Source organism: Aphelocoma coerulescens, chromosome 2, assembly GCF_041296385.1.
Source record: "Aphelocoma coerulescens isolate FSJ_1873_10779 chromosome 2, UR_Acoe_1.0, whole genome shotgun sequence".
Lineage (NCBI taxonomy): Eukaryota > Metazoa > Chordata > Aves > Passeriformes > Corvidae > Aphelocoma > Aphelocoma coerulescens.
In genome coordinates this window covers 41,050,178-41,064,968 of record NC_091015.1, presented here as the reverse complement: position 1 = coordinate 41,064,968, position 14,791 = coordinate 41,050,178, and the positions used below count along the sequence as shown (strand labels likewise).

The window sequence follows — 14,791 nt, the reverse complement described above, 5'->3', positions numbered from 1 at the left end:
TGCTGTTCAAAACTAAGAAGACTGCTGCCTTTATTTGTGAAGTTACCTGGAAAATCTGGGAAAGGTGTTTTGCTAACTGTGTTCTGTCACTTTTCTAAGTGTTGTCTGTCTTCCTGCTTGCACACTGAAAAATATTTCATATGGCTGCAGTTGGGAGCAGGCATTAATTGCTTTTCTAGTGACATGCTCAGTGAAACTGGAAAATAGTGCTGCGTAGAAGAGTGTTAGATTTTATTTTACAGAGAATTTGAATTACTGCAGAAAGAAATCTCACACAAAATAGGATTTAAAAATTGCTGGAATTGGCAATTAATAATACTAGTCTGCAATTTTATTCCTTTTGATATGGAAAAAAAAGAAATGATCTCTTGCCATAAAGTGGGGATCTATATGTAGCTAAAATGTTTGTTTGAATGTAGCAGTTTTATAACTGCCCTGTTGAAAGGCAATACTGCTAAATATATAGGATGAAAATTACATGGATTAATCTCCAGAAAGCTGCGATTTACTTGCCAATTTGCTCTCTAAAAAATATCTGAAAAAGTTTACTAGAACCTTACTCAAGTTCAGTGCTGACTAGTAAACATAAATGAGGTCTTTTGCTATGGAGCAGAAGGTAATTTATTGTATCAGAAAGCTCCAGTGTCTGTCTGGAACTGAGATGTTGTTTTGCTGTTCAAGAGACGACGACAACATTATAAAGAGAAGGTGATTTTTCATCTCTTCCTTGTTTCTGGTGGTGGTGGTTGTTAGCAACTCAATGGAAGGTGAATTTTCAAAACAATTCTAACAAGTCTCTTAAGAAGTGGATGACAGAGCTGTACAAACTCTGATGCGTCTGACTTTGTCCCCTTCTTTGCCCAACAGTGACATCTAGAGAGCTAAGTCTGAGACTTTTCATGAACTAGAAAAGTGAAAATGCAGCACAACACACTGAACTTTATCAAATAACTCAAGCTATATTGTACTAAAGGGTAGTTGTTGTCTAAATATTTTTCCCCAGAGGAAGAAGCCAAGAGAGAGTCACTGCAAGGAACAGGAAAAATTCCACTCTTGTAGCATTGTTTGTGAGAATGAACAACTTTGGTGTTATGAATGCATTATGAACTATATTGAGTATAATAGTGGCTTTATCAGAAAAATGTGCTTTAATGAAAGCTACAATAGAAATATGTTTATGCTTTTACTGTCAATAGCAGAACCTCCATTTATGACAAATGAATTCTCTCCCTCACAGTCCTTCTGCACTTTACTTAGATTGGCAGACTGAACTAAACAACACAGGTTTCTGCTTCACTGTATTATATAAAATTCTATCTCTGGTAATGGATTACCTCAATTTTTTTCTTTTCTTAAGAGGAACTAGGTGTGGTTTTCTAACAGTATAGAGCTTTCCTTGTTGGTTATTAAAAGTGTGGCTTTTCCTTTCTTTTTACTCCAGATTTGCAAACTACTTTGCTATTCTTGAGATTCATACTGTAAGCCCACAGTTCTGTTCATCACTCGGTTTATTTTCATTTCTTTCCCACTTTTTCCCTGTTGTGTTTTATTTTTTTTTTGCTTTTGCTTTAAATATGCACCTAAACACTGCTGAATTTGGTGGTTACTCCTGTCTGTCCCTCTGTTGCTAGTGCACCTTTACCCCCAAATGCACCTTTTTTGGCCTGCTAAGATCTCTGGCAGTTTCCAGCTTTCTGGAAATAGGATAATGGCAACATCTGGAAAAAAGCATCAAGAAACAAATTTCATTTTGTAAAAGTGTAGAAACTGTGCAGCTGGAAGGACCACTGTCTGAACTCTCTTGCTTTGTTCATGCTCAGTCCTCTGAACTGGCTCCCATTCCATGCAGCCTGGATGTGTGACAAGCTAACATGCAGAAAGAAGGGATAAACTCTCAGATTCTCAGGGTGAACTCCAACAGCTTTTGTGGAGGTTGGGGGTGGTACCAATACAGCCCCTGAGCCAGATACGAAGGGTTTCTAAAGCAAACACATGAACAAGTGGAGCTATCTCCCCTGTTCATACCTAGACGTGTCGGTATTTGGAAAAGAGCAGGTGGTTCTGTGGGCTTCAGGTGAGTCAGCCCCTCAGGGTACTTGGAGTGCTTGTTGCTCTCTGAGGAGAGAAAACAAGAAAAAGTATGAGTCTGTTCTTTTAATGGATGCAGTTGTTCAGAAAACAAAGTTTCTATTTCAAAGACTTTTAAATCTTGCTTGTATATGAATTAATTTTCTGTAACTTTTGAGTTTTCCTCTCCTCTAATTTTTTTCCTCTAGTAAGAACAGTTTTTCAGACACTGATTAAATAGTTTATTGGGGCATGCAGAAGAAGAAAGAGAAAAAAAGTCTGGCTGTATTTTGAAGGAGAAATGGATACAATTTGAAAGGCTAAAGGTAGCCACAGGGTTAGGTCATCTAGGAGAGGTCATGAGTGATTTAAAAAATAAAATTAAGTCTGTGTAACTAAAAGAGGCTTTGGGGGAAGAAGGTCTCAGAAGAAAAATTAATGAAGAATTCCCGGGGAGACTTTGTCCATTTACCTATGAGCTATTTGTTACCAAGTTCCTTGTTTTGACAAAAGCATTTGGGCAACCCAAGTCCCTTTACCTTGTTTTCAGTGCATGTCCTTTTATGCTTGGGAGCACAGATTAGTGGACACTGAGGATATCCCTTTCAGGCAGCTGGAAATCCTTTCTGAAAACACTGCTGGCATCAGGGTGTAAAGATATGTATCCTGCTGCTGTCCTGCTTATTTTTGTGTAGTGCAAATTTTGCCTTCTGCTCAGGGCTGCACAGGGCTGGCTCTTCCCTGTCTCCTGTTTGTTTGACTGAGCAGAGGTGTGCTCCTCAGCAGTTTCAGCTGCACCATCACACGGGCCTCTTGGCATCAAAGTGTCATTGAAGTCTGTGCTTGCAAGCCATACAGTGAACCTTGGGACCCCCCTGTGCTGTGTCTGAGGGTGTGTTTGAAGCTCTTGTTGTAATATCTTTGTATGCACCCTTTCTTCACCTTGTTGTGGGGATGGACTCGACTGGGGATCTCCCTTGGGTCAGAAGAATTAGGTGGGTGAGTTTGGGCATTTGCAGCAGGGTTTCCATAGGGAGCTGATACTTCATATGTGCTACTTTCTAGCGACAAGGTGATACTGTGACCTTGTGTAGGACTTATTCCCAAAGAACCTGAAGTGTCATCTTAATTATTGGAACTATTATGCGCCACACTCCTGCTGCTGCTTTTTTTATATGGGTATAAAGAGGAAAAATCTGCATAGTAGACAGATCTAGGATTTTGTTATGGTGCCAGAGCTTAGTGACAGGTCTGAATGCTCATATGTACGGCTGGAGCCACGTGCTCCCAAAACATTCTGTACTCGGGAGCTTGGGACTGAGTAGTTGAATAGGTTTAGCTGTGTTACCATGTGTGTGATGCTTCATCCTATCCCTCTTCATGCAAACCTTTAAGACATTTGACAAAGCATAAACATTGTTCTCCAGCTGCTTCAGGTACACTCTGGTATCACAAACTTAAGAGATGGTGATCTTATCAAACACTAGTTTTCATTTAGTTCCTTGGACTGTGTCACATTCAGGAGAATGATTTCCATGTGACTCAGAGATCTTATTCCGTGGTGGTTCACACTGATGTACAACACCAAAGCCTCATCTAATTTAATCTAATGAGATGCAGATTGTGTCTCGCTGCTTTATTCTTTGTCCTGGCAGTGGAGCCCCCACAGGAAGGCACAGGTTGTCCTTGGTACTTGTCTGGTGACAGATACAAACACACACATGGGCACATGTCCATTGCATGTGGCTAGCAGTGTCTGAGCACCTCAACCAGTGAAGGCTAACCATCCATCTTTTTGTATTTTTACTTATTGCTAGCAACAATTCTTGATATTGCAATTGTATATTTGTGGAGTCCAAGCTCTGTTTGCCTGTTCAAAGCACTCACTTTGTGCAGTCACTCAAAAGGGATGCAATGGAATTGCATATTGTGTTTCAGTTCTTGAATTTTCCTCTCTTTGCAAAAGTCCAAGATCTGTTTGTTTTTCCCTGGGCTCCTAAAAGAAAAACAAACCAGACCTTGTGAGAATCATCGAAATGTTTTAAGGTTTGAGGGAAAAAGTAGGACTTAAATGTCTCAGTTAAGAGTATTAAGACCTAAAAATTCTTTTTACTGTCAAATTGGCATGATTTTGCTCTTATGATCCTGGTGATATGATCAAATTAATGCTATTTTTTTTGACTGATCTGTGCCCTTGTGTGACCATATTAAGGACCAGTAGCCTTTCTGTGCCTATTTGTACCTGATGTCTTGTCCAGATGCTTTTGGGCCTGGAAAAACCACCACTTTCTGTTTATCCTTAAATCTTTCTCCTTAGCTGTGCATTTAAATGCTTGTGTGCGTTGCAGCTCTGACACAACTGCAGAGAACTTTGTTAATCTGCCCACTGTCACTTGTAACAAATGCCATGACCTGAGCACCTGCACAAAGGACTGGGATTTGTATGAGGAGGGGGGAGTAAGGTTCTGCAAAAGAGAATATGACCCATGCTTATGTTTTCTAGAAGATATGTTGCCACTAAAAAAAAAAAAAATGTTTTAACAAGTATCCCAGCCAAACTGCTTCAGATGTAGTGTTGTTCTGCTCAAAGCTGTTTTGATGGAGTTGTTGCTTCTGTCTTCTGAACTGTGGGGAGAATATGCACATGCTTGTCTCTCAAGAATAGAAGTTTGTTCTCATGCAACACTGAAGGTTTTAAAGCTACAAACAAACAAGAAATCCTTATCTTTAAGTCCAACTGTGTACAGTCATGCAATAAATACACCTGGCCCACCCACTGGGGTTAAATGGGTTGCACCCTTCCTTTTACAATTGGAACTTTGCATGTTTAATTTTACATCCAACTGCATTTCTTTTGTAGCCTCTGTGTCTGAAATTTGGCATCCCAATGGCATGGGGGAAGAAAAGGGCTAACCTGTGGAGACCTCATCCTGCCCTTGAATGCCCTGAAACAGGGTAGTAGAATTAAATCTGTCTCATGGCAGATAAACCTAAAGTAAGGTGAGAAGCAGACAGCTTTTCTCTGTAAGAGGAGTTCACACCAGCTGCTCTCCTGCATCTGGAAGGGCATGGAAGAGATACGTGAACTTCTCCCCTGTGAAAGTTGGCTAAGGTGAAGAGACACTCCTCTGCTTGCAGTGGGACTGCTTTCTCTTCTGGTCTCTTTGGACATCCATTGTAGCTACTTGAACGTCTGCCTTCAAAAAAAGCACTCTTTCTAACTTGTTCTTTAGCCTCACAGTAAATTTTCAGGTTATGTGATATGCATACGGCCTTCTAGGAAGAGAGGAGGTGGGAAAAGGAGATTGGAAAAAAAACAAAACAACAAAACCAAAGAAAAAGTAGTTTTGTACAGTAAAAAAAACCAAGAAATCAAACCACCTTTTTCTGATTGCAAAGAAAATCTTGTACAGCTAGGCTGATAGGTTGCTTTCCTTTATTCTTTTTTGCCATCTCTTGAAGCTTTTGTTGCAGGTAAGGAATATGCCAGTGGAAAACTTCCTCCTTAGAAGATGTTGTGGTCAAGAGAAAAATTTCTTCTTTATTCTCCAGTCATTTTCTTAAATAATAATAGTAAAGAAGACTTCTTCTATATTGCATAGAAGTAAGAGAAGAAATAACTGTATTGTGCTTTTGGCAGGAAAGAAAAGTAATTTAAAATGAAAAATTGCTTCATTGAGGGCCTTCATTTGATGCCCTGAGCATAGATGAGAAAGACAAGGAAGAGGATAAACTGTCCTGTTTCCAGGTACTTTGACTCTTACTTGGTGAAGTTGGGCTCCTTTGGATGTCTGGGTTTGATAGGATTGGCTCGTGCAGCTGTTATGTCTGACCTACCCAGAGGCAGTAATGTCTGTACATCTATAATGTGCGTAGTTGCAAGTGGCTTTGCCCTAATTTGCCCAGCTTGTTAAGCAGTAGATGATTTTTGAGAAGCTGTCCTGCAGCCAAAAGAGGATGTGGTTTTGGGGGGTGAAGAAGGATTTGCCAGTGTTTTTACAAAATTATTTTTTATCGGTGAAATTAGAACCCTACATGTGCAGCACATACAATCTTGAGGAGGGCACTACAGGACAACAGCATTGTCTGAAAAAGTCTACCAGCTAATTAGACTTCTTTTGAAGATTGTAACCTCAGTGCCTTGAAATACACCTTTACTGATGCTTAATTTCTTACATTCATTAATGATGCATTTTTTGACAACTAAAGAATTTGCTTCATGGTGTGTAACATTGTGGGATTGTTTTGCCCTGTGGAGAAAATGGTTGGTCTTCCCACTGGGTTGAAACTCTCCTGTTTCTGCCATGCTGTGTTCGCAGGGACACAAGTCCAGAGCAGTCAAACTATTCTGCCTCTGGAGACAGACCAACCCCTCAGTGAGGGAATAAAAAATGCAATTGGCACCATATGATGCAAAGATCTGGCAAGTCAATGGCAGTTTTTCGAGGTGTTGAAGCCTCCAGTTATTCTTAATAGCTTCTTTTACAGTTCTGAGGTTGTCATAATGCAAATAGTATCACTTGTTAACTAGTAATCCATGTTTTTTAAAATAAAAATGGTTTCTTCTTCACTACAGGTTAGAATACTTGTAGATATATTTGTAGTTTTTTGGAACAAGAGTGTTAGAATTTGGTTCCCTGCCCTTAGATTTGTATGGGAAGATTTAATCGGATTTCCCTTTACTATCTCAGACTCTCAAGCCCTAAGTACCAGGCTCCACGCCTTCTGAATGTTAAACTAAATGGGAAATTTAATTCCTTAAGGTGCCAAATATTTTGTTACTAGAGTGTATTGAGCTCCTTCAGGCCAGAAACAAAAGTAGGTCAAGTCCTCATTCTGTTGTATCTGGCTCCATCTCTGGTTTGTTTGTTAGTTAAACATGATGGAAAAATAAGTGATCTTTGTGTTTACACAACCTGTTTTTCTGGCAGCTGTCATGGAATCTGAGAGCAGTGCTTTGTTAACCAGAGCTGATGAGCACCTGCATCTTCCAAAGCCACGGATTTCATGGGCAACTTCCATGGGTTTGGAGTACCCATGTGGCTGCAGTGTCACAGCTATGACTTTTGAAGTGGAAGTGTTTCTATACATATACTTTTTGGTGGTCATACAGTGTTGCAACACTGAATACCTATGCTTGCTGCTTGTGAATGACCAGCAAAATTCCTGCTTACATAGTTTCACAATCTGTTCCTTATGTTGATTTCTGATTTTGGCTGTTTGTTCTGAATAAAAGGTGGCAGATTGCTTTTTTTGGCATTGTGGCCAGTCAGATTTTGCAAAAACAAAAAGTTCATGCCATGTTCAGAAATATGTCAAACCAGTTCCTGCTTGTGAATGCCTTATAACCAGCCTGCCAGAAAATGTTCTTTCTCTGCTTCCATGATTTCTACTCCCTTGTTCCTAGCTAGGCTCTCATATTGGAAACACTTCTGATATGTGTGGTCCTTTTAGTGACTTCTAGCAGTCTTAGAAGATTCTCATGTCTTCCCAGTTAGAAGATGATCGTTATGAAAAGTACCAAATTTGAGAGCCAAGAAGTGGAATGAGTAGTACTAAGCAAAATGATTTTAGTAGCCTCTCACTTAAGGTACTGACCATTGTGTAAGAACCAGCTGTCTTTGAGTTTCAGGTGTTGAAGCGCAGCAATCCCCAAAATGGAAACATAGACAGGGGTGGGTCATTCTTAGATTTTTCAACCAAGACGAGAGGACCAGATCAGCTGGGTAGATGGAGGGCACCCACATGTCATTTCTGGGGCTGACTGTGGGGAAAAGAGGTAGAGCTGCATGGCCCTGCCATGGGCTGTGTGTCCCAGAAAGGGTCATGCCCTTGGTTCATCTACTGACACCAGTGTTTCTCACATAACGCAGCAGTTACACTAAAGGGGAGCATCTTGGGTTAACCTGGGGTTCATGGGAAGGTGAAACCCTGGGTGAATGGTGGCTGTACAGTTCATGCCTGGTAATATGAGCAACGCTTTAGTGTGCAGATCAAAGCTAAAAATATGCATTGCTTCTTTTAAATTGTTTTGCTACCTCTTGACTGACTGAATTCAGCAGTGCAGAACTCTTCTGAATGTGGTCCTGGCTTTTCAGGTAGTGAATATAGCAGAAAGCTTTAGACTTGCAGCATGGACCTAAATCTGTTTGAAATAAACCTAAAAAGCTTGGAGGGTGCAGGGAGTTCAGGTTAGTTTGTTGATCTGCACTGGCAGCTCCACTTCAGCTCAGTTGACTGTACAAGACGGTGACACAAAGCATCTGCAAGGATGTTGTGGAACTGTGGATCATGTTAGACCTACCTACTAAAACTTTTTTTTCCTTAATGAGCCCCTTGTTTCCAAAGAAGGCTTAAACTTTTAGCACTACTATTGCAAAATGAACACACTAGGATTTTTCACCATCATCTCAAGTTTATTTCTTATCAATGCATTGAATCCTTGAATGTCTTCAAGGATACTTGGCTTAATGTTCATTTCCTCTTGCTGCAAGTTTTTATTACTAAATAAATAAGAGCATTTGTTACAGCTGTGGGCCAGGATAATTCTTCACAGTACATTGCAAAAACATGGTTTAAATTTTGGCTTTGGATCTGGTACAGGGTTTGAATAATATGATACCTCACTTCCTGACAAACTCAGGGTATTCTGAAGACCGAATGAGTTGTCTGTAAATCTGCCTTGTCTTGGCAGATTTGGTTGTTGGGAAGGGGGGAGAATGGCAAAAAAAAGGACTTTTTAATGCAGTCACCTACTGTCTGTATTAATTTACTTTTGCAAAGTGGATTTGTTTACTATGTAAAAAAAATAGCTAACCAAACCCAGTATCCCACTAGACTAGGTGGTAGCTCCACGCAGTCTTAAAACAGGTCTTAATTATTTCCTTCACAACTAAGAAACCTGATGCTGACTCAAAATGGATAACATGACTTTGTGAGTTAAAATAAATATCTCATGCTAAGGTAATTAATTTGCAACACGAAACATAGCAGGCTTAGAAACCAGCAAAGATTTGATTCTACTCCCATTCATGTCTGGCTTAAAAGCCTATTTACTTCAGTGGGTACAATATTTTTAAAGATTTACAGCCTTATCCCAAATGTTGCCAAAGATTTACCAACCACATGCATTTGATGGAGCAAGGGGTCTATGGAGACACTTACGCACAAGACTGGAAAAAATTTTGTACTGTTGGCAGGCTTGCAGAAAAAGACTGAGATTAATGTTCAAATTAACTTGAGGGACATAAATAACAAACATGCTCCCTTACAAGCCCTGTCATGGTCAGATCACACCACACACTCATGCTGTGGGAGACTGAGGGGGCTGTGGACTGAACTAGCAGCAGCATCAGCCAAAATCCGGAGAGGAGGGGTCATCCTGGGGAAGAGCAGAGGAGGCAAAACTCTGTTGACTTTTCTGTGTATTTTTTGTTGTTCTGTGGTGTTGTTTTTGTATTTTAAATGCCATTCTCCAAATAGAATGTCCACTCCCACAGCTCTAGTGGTTTGGGACCTGCTTTTTTACCTTCCACCCTCTACCTGGAGGATCATAGTTTTCTTTTTCTGTGCTTTAATTCTTGCCTGGTTGTGCTATGGCTGTTACCCAAGCATGAGATGAGGAGGAATGCTTTTCTTTCTGACAAATCTATCAGGTAAGGGAAAAGCTCTCCTCCTGTGTGGTTTTCTGCAGTTCATCAGCAGGACTGATACACAAGGAATGGGCAGAGAAGAGTTATCACAACTTTATTCTAAGGGCAGTTGGTACCTACAAATATTTCTAACCCTGCAAGCAAGGATTGTAGAAAGAAGAGTGAATTTGCAAATTTTCTTGGCTGGGAGTCCTCAGCATCTAGCTCTGGTGTGAAGCAGTAGCCCTCATGCTGAAGGACAAGTGGCAATATCCCAAGGAGGGGAAGAACCTGCCTCCTGCTGAGGCTCTGGAAACCGGGAAACGATGGCTATGCTAAGCCAGTTTCCTAAGAGTTAACGTGGTAGGGTTGGCAGCAGAAGGGAAAATCTTCTGTAGGGCTGCAGGGTCTGGCTGGAGTGAAGGGGATAATCCTGATGCTACCGGCAGTGCAGGGGCTCCAGGTGTGCCCAGTGTAATGGGGAAACAGCCAGGGGTTACAGGATTTACAGACAGATGAGTCTATGTCTTGGATGGAGGTGGTGGGAATTTAAAGGAGAAATATTAAAAAAAGAAAAGAAATGGTTGATATGGACTGTTAGGCTTAGGGACAGATGGCTGGGGCTCAGGGACTTGCAGGAGGTATGGACGGATGTGTATCCAAGCTGCTCCAGGAAAAAGAGTTGTACTAGTATAAAAAGAGCTAATGGTGTGCTGCAAGAGTTGCTTAGTGTCACCCAGTGGGGCAGATTGATTTCCATCTCTGTGTTAGATCACCATTTCCAATCATGATTTAAATGAGCAAGAAGGAAATCTGATTTAAGTCGACTTATCAAATTTTACATGTGTACTTTAGTTACTTTTCTGAAAGCCTTAGAGTGGTCTGTACTGCCACAGCTACCCTTTGCTAACAGTGAATATATTTTTCTATTTATACAAGTCTGCAGTTTGCCATTTGCTTTGGGTAATGTATTTTTCCCATTTTCTGTTAAAAAATGATGAATGGTGCTTTTTCTTATTTGCTTAAGTTTAACTTCTGATTTTCATCAGGCAACATTTGGATGGAAACTGGAATCCAATTAATGAACGAAACCACCATTTAAAATTGTTTTCATTAGTTAAATCTGCTGGATATAGACAAAAATTCCTTATCAAGCCTGTTTTGTAACTAAAGCAGACTGATTTTTGCAGAAACAAAGCAAGTATTTACAGCTTTTTATGGACTGGATTAATTGTTTCTGGTCACCATGCTTTTGAAGAATCTGTTTCTTATATCTAAGAAATCTTGGTTTCTGGAGTTCTTTTCTTAAAACACAAAACCCCCGAAGAAAACACAGAACCCCAAAGCAACCTAGATTCTCCATCTAAGTGAACATCTCAGTGGTATCTGTGTGCCACAGGTACACAAGACAAACTTACTACGGTGGACTAGCCATGAGCCCATACAGCAAATATTTCTGGGGTAAAAGAGGTGGTCTGTGCATCACAGATGCTGGAGATGGTTACTTGCAAATTAGGGTGGTTGTATGGACTACACATCTTGGTGAACCTAGGCTGCTACTTTAGAAGATTTTCTTTTCACATTCCTGTCAGTTCCCAGGGCTGGGCTGACTTTGAATAAAACATTTTCTTATGTGGGGAAAAAAATAAACTGAATGAGGAGGAGGAGAAAATTGTCCAGGAGACCTCACTCTTGTCAAATGTAAATACACATATATATATTTTGGCTTTTAAATTGTAAGTATAGGTTTAAGCAAACTTGGCTTTAAGGGAGTGAACGTTGAAGCTCAGATTTCACAGAGTGGGAAATCAGTTCCCTAAATTTAGTGCTCCTAACATATGTTTAACATCTAGGAATCTATTTCTGATATAACTCATGTTAGGAGTTCCTGGAAAGCTCTGTGACTTATGTGGCATGGCATGGGTAAGATTAAATTATAGCTGATTTTCTTCCATCCTGAGATCCCCAGAAGCATCTGTAAGATTGATGGGTGGTGTAGTCATTGCATTATGTTTTGATGTGTTTCTTTTGCAGGATAAGTTTCCAGTAAATACAAAAGGATTTAAAAATTATTGTGGGTAAGGAGATGGACAGATAGTAATTTGAACTTGGTGTTGTGATACTCTCAAAAGCCTTAGTTAGATTTGATTTCTGCCAGAAGAAAAAAAGAAAGAGCAGTATGGTTTTTGAGTGGTTAAAAGCCAGCGTGCATAACATAATTTCTCTAAATCCTGTGTGATGTTATACTGGGGATGAATTTGGCTGTATGTATATGCCATGTATGTGCTACTCCAGACAAGAATTTTAAAAATTCCAATGTATGAGCAGTTAAATATTGACAGATTCTCCACTGTTCCTTAATAAACATGCCTCACTATTACATCAAAACGCAAGTTTATTGTTAAAGAACTTCAGTCACATAAGAAATAATTTTTAAAAAGTCCTTTAGGAAAAAAAATCTGGAATGTATCAAAAAGTCAAAACTATGAGGAGGGATGGGAGGAAGGTGCTACAGTGTACTGTACAGTTAGAACATGTACATCTTCTGTCTTCCATTGCCTTTGCTGCTGATGTTTTGTGTTTAAGGGTGAGGTAGCAAAAAGGAATTTCAGTGGTGAATTAATTCTAGCCAAGAAAGTGGCTTGAAATCAAAGCTGCGGGAAGAAGAGGGGGAAACTGCTCAGCAGGCAGATGGGCAACAGAGGGAAGGCAGGAAATATATGCAAACAAAAATAATGAAGTTTGATTTGTTTCTATGGTACAGAAATGTGTCTGGAGGTGGGTTTAGGTAGAAGCTGCTCAAATCCTGGAAAACCATGTCAAGTTAAATGTTTGATTTGCAGCAGTGTTATACAAATTAGGCTGGAGAAGTATATGAAAGGGAAAACTTCAGCAGTGGACTTTTGCAGGAGCTGGAGCATGTGTGGACAGTTGAATGTAGGGGTCAAGAAGAGGAGCAAGCAAGGGGGTGGTTAAGCTGTCAGGATTGGAATGAGGGGTTGCCTCTACACCCAGTGCAATGGGTCCTTGAAGCATAACTGGAAATCCCAAATGCTTCATGAACTTGTAGCCATTTAGAAACAGTTTTTTGTAGTGGTAAGATCAAGTGAGTACCTACAGTAGCATTTCCACATTACTGGAAATCTTGCTGGATTCACAGTGAACATGTAAAAGGACTTACTATGACAGCACTCAGGATGTTTGTAATAATGGGAGGAGAATATGAGTAATCTTCTGGAAAGTGGTTTAACATACATACTGAAGTGACTGGTATCTTTCATTACAAATATGTAGTTTTAGGGTGTAGTTTTGAGATCATTTTAAACTGATCTGTAGGCAGATTAAAAGGGGTGCTCCCACCTTTTCCCATTCCTTAATTGTTATTTCCTCTTTTGGTCCCAGATGGCCACTTGTGTGGTGCTCTGGTTATTTGGGTCAGGGACTCACTGCCTGCCTTAAAAATCAGCTGGATCTGCAGTCCTCAAAGCACACCAGGCACCCAGGGAGGCTGGGTGTGGAGGGCTGCATCCACATGGATTTACACCAGCATAAAATGCCTATGAATCCTAATGCCTTGTATGTGTGGAAACACAGGGTAAACTGTGCAACTGTTGGCAATCACCCAAAGTGTATCTGTTCCCGATATCCTATTTTTGGGTTTCTTCACCTGGTACATAGAGCTGTGCCTGGAATTTGTATCCCCTAAGGTTACAGTTGACTTGTGTTTACCGAAAATGAGGTGATAAAACTTGGAAACGAGTGTTTTATTCTGATTTGTTTATGGTTAATGCAGGGGGACTTTGCCTTGAAGGACTTAACCTTGAAAGAAGTTACTGAAATTTGAAAATAAGCAGGGATAGTGTTTTTAGGATTGCATCTGCTTTTTGCTTTGCGTTGCATATAGCAGTGGGTTTTTTCTTTCTGAAAATATCATAGAAAAAGCTGGTTTGGTGAGCTTCTCTGGGTGAGTCTGTATTCCTACAAAATATACTACTGAGCAAAGCTAAATGAGCATTTTTGGTCCCATGTGCTCTGCTTGCTGGTGCTCTGTGCTGGTCTGCATGGTAGGTACTGAGAAAGCAAGGATGAGGTCTCAAAAGACCTCCACACGAAAAGTGTTTTGTCTTATTGAGGATGAGCAAAACTAATTTTGAAAATACATAAGAGGGCTACACAGAGGAAGAAAAACTTTAGAAGGAGAGGTGTGCAGCGTCTTAAATACCTCCTAGTTCAAAGAAAGGCTTGTGTGAAATGCTTTCGAGAGGTAACCCTGACGGAAGCGGCCGGATCAATGGTGCAGCAGCGTAGCGGGTATTCGATGGTGCTCCGCTCACCTGGGACAGGCTCTTCTGAGGCTGCTAAAACAGTTGTGGCTTACTGTGGCATACGCGAGCCTGCAGTTTGATCACTGCTGCGCGGCACGTAAGGAGGATCTGGAGTATTATGGCATGCTCTCCAGCTGGGCTTTCTGCTTGAAAGCAATAGGAAGATGCAGTGATGGCTGATACCCAGTGGGTGCAATGCTGGGGTCCTCTCACTTCTAAGAAACACGGTGTTTAATTTACTAGCCTGTGTGAGGACGGCTGCCAGGGCTCCAACTGTTGCATAATGTTACACAGGAGGAATCACTGGCAGATTTCAAGCTGGCTATCATTCCAGATCACTCCCACACAAAGGAAATTGTAGCATATATGTAACTCTGAGGCTTTTTGTACTGCTCTCAGCACAATCTAAAATAAAAAATATAACTAGGAAACTAGAAAGAGTTTGCCTGCTCAGGCTGTAGCCCCTTTGCTTGTAGTAGCCTCACCTGCAGGCTCTTGCATGTGGAAGAGAATCCAGACAGCGACAGGTAAGAGTGAAAGCCTCACATAGAAGCAACACCTCAATTGTTTTTTAAAGTTCTAAGCATTAAAATTGTGAGTATTTTATACAAGATGAAAGAATCCTCTTTTGGCTCAAACTGGTTTTCATGTTCTGTGGATTTTGTGATTCCCAGAAAAAGCCAGACCTTAATACTCAGACATCACAGGGGGAAATAAGATTTCCCCCTCATTTCCATGCATGCCTGTTCCGTACCCATTTTCCTGTCA

General features: G+C 40.6%; 1 protein-coding gene across 1 annotated transcript in view; it reads left to right on the top strand.

Moving 5' to 3' along the window:
- Positions 1-14,791, top strand: part of IGF2BP3 (insulin like growth factor 2 mRNA binding protein 3) — a 113,324-nt gene that overhangs the window by 86,456 nt on the left and 12,077 nt on the right. The window lies entirely within an intron of this gene.